Source organism: Myotis davidii, unplaced genomic scaffold (assembly GCF_000327345.1).
Source record: "Myotis davidii unplaced genomic scaffold, ASM32734v1 scaffold452, whole genome shotgun sequence".
NCBI lineage: Eukaryota > Metazoa > Chordata > Mammalia > Chiroptera > Vespertilionidae > Myotis > Myotis davidii.
In genome coordinates, this window is record NW_006284245.1 from 334724 (window position 1) to 337099 (window position 2376).

At 51.6% G+C, this 2376-nt stretch overlaps 1 protein-coding gene and 1 long non-coding RNA gene across 2 annotated transcripts in view; both read right to left on the reverse strand.

Annotated features, from left to right (window-relative positions):
* Window positions 1-2376, reverse strand: part of UBE2V2 (ubiquitin conjugating enzyme E2 variant 2) — a 44478-nt gene that overhangs the window by 5332 nt on the left and 36770 nt on the right. The gene's annotated exons all lie outside the window — the stretch shown is intronic.
* Window positions 448-2376, reverse strand: part of LOC107184281 — a 3785-nt gene continuing 1856 nt past the window's right edge. The window contains exons 2-3 of the long non-coding RNA XR_001515105.1: window positions 1912-1915; window positions 448-548 (exon numbers count right to left, since the gene is read on the reverse strand). This is a non-coding gene — a long non-coding RNA (uncharacterized LOC107184281). The remainder of the gene's footprint in view (window positions 549-1911; window positions 1916-2376) is intronic.

Here is a 2376-nt window from a genome sequence, read left to right on the forward strand (position 1 = left end):
AGCGAGGAGTCGTGGAGACGCTGACGACAACCATTGCTGTTTGCCCCGCCCTACTCAATTTACATCCCCTCCCAAGCTGTGACAGTGGCACAAAAGGAACCAAGTGTGCTTTTGCAGCCTAACCCAACAAACTGCAGATTTCAACTCCTTGCATCCATAAGGGACACACTCAAGAAGCAGAATCAAGTTTGGAGGAAAGCGGAGCCGGAGCTGAACCCAGCAGGGTCAGCTGAACCAGCAAACGCACAAGCAGGTCCACCAGATCCAGTCTCACATGGGACGCCGGGAGACGGCAGACAAGCAGCCTGTGCACTTAGTAGAAAACAAAATCCAAGCAAGCATACCAGATATTAAGCCAGCTAGAACGCCTGGATATTTTATCCAGCAATGAGACTCCCAACAAAAGACAGAATGCCAAACTTCGTGTTGACCAGGTAAAGTATGATGTCCAGCACCTGTAGACTGCTCTCAGAAACTTCCAGCATCGGCGATACACAAGGGAGCAGCAGGAGAGACAGCGAGAGGAGCTTCTGTCTCGCACCTTCACCCTCAATGAGGGATGCGGCGCCCCCTGCGAGGCTGCATGAGGCTGTGACAGCCCCTGCGAGGCTGCGTGAGGCTGCGACGGCCCCTGAGAGGCTCCGACACCCCCTGCGAGGCTGTGTGAGGCTGTGATGACCTCTGTGAGGCTGCGACGGCCCCTGCGAGGCTCCAACGGGCCCTGCAAGGCTGCGATGGCCCCAGTGAGGCTGCGACGGCCCCTGGAAAGCCGGCAGAACCGCACGGGCTGCCCGGACGGCTTCACTGACGGCCTGCAAACCAGCTCGCAGCACCAAGCACAAATACCACCCAAAGGGCGAGAGGGGCGAGAGCAGCTGTAGTGTTGCTTTCTCCTCACTTTTGGTAGCGAAATCCTCATTTTAAACGTAAGAGGATACATTATTTTAAAAAGCCATTACGTGGCTCCGTACCCCTTCTGAGTAGAGCGTGAACAAGTCATGAGAGACCTTTCTGAACACAAGGACACATTGCGGATGGAAATAGCTACATTTTCCATGTGTATGACCTTTGACCTGTCAACACAAAGCGTACACCTATGGATGAGGACAGTGGGAGGGGGAGGGGTAAGGGCAGAGGGTGGGGTGGGAAATGGGGGGAGGGGTGCTATGGGGGGAAAAAGGGGGAACAACTGTAATAATCTGAAAAACAAAGATTAAAAAAATATATTTTCAAATAAATAGGAGGGCCTATTATACGCTAGAAAAACTTACTGGCCAAGCAGATAGACATGTAAATAGTTACAATAATAAAACGTAATAATATTAAGTACACACAGTGCAATGAGGATAGAAAAAAATGCATGCCAGGGAAGTAAGCATGAACGTGGGAATATTTAATTTGAGGGTCAATCAATGTGGAGAAACCAAGATAGCAGCATTGGTAATCACCTATACTTGCTGCCTTTCACAACCACATCAAAATTACAACTAAACGGCAGAACAACTACCACCCAGAACCATGGGAAAGCTGGCTGAATGGAAGTTCCACAAATAGAGAGGTAAAGAAAGCTCATTGAGACCTGTAAGAGGTGCGGAAGCGCGGAAAGTGCTGGCAACTGGATGTGCTGTTCTTTAAACCAGGAGAGAGGGAGACACAAGCTCCTGCTTGCTCTGAACTCCAGTTCCGAGCGAGACTCTGGGGGATCCAGACACACACGGGGAGAAACTGGACTGTAAGGCAGCAGGACAGGAATGCGAGGGCGGCTTACTCTGGGAGGTGCTGGCAGAGATCATTGTTCCTGCACGGGTGCATGGGACGCAGAGAACCAGGGACTTCTCCGGTTCAGGGCAGCCATTGCTGTTTGCTCCACTCTGGTGATTCCCAGAGACCCTGCCCCACCCAACTTACAACCCCACTGAAGCTGTGCACATTGGCTTTTGCAAATGCATGGCCTGTCCTTTCACCTAAAAAAATAACTGCAGCTGGGTCAGAGAGCCCCAGAGATTCCAAAAGAAGGCCTACTACCTGGCAGCAGCAGCAGCCTTGCTTCACAGCTGGGGCTCGTCTGGGCACTTCCAAACCCCATACAAAGAGGAGGAATCTGCAGATGTCTCTGTAGCTTCTGCTGGGCAGCCCCACACAGTGGCTGACCTTGCACCTCCTTGGAGGTCCAAAAGCCAGTGTACCCAGTGGTCAGAGTGAGAGTATAATGCATTAAAACTCTGCACATCCATAAGAGACACACTCAAGGGGCAGACTCAGTGAGCACCAAAGCCCGACTGAAGCAAGTCTTGCCCCATAACTTCAGCACAGAAGTTCTCCCACTGCAGACACAGCTGATTCTTACAGCCAATTGGCCTGGAGGTCAATTCCTCA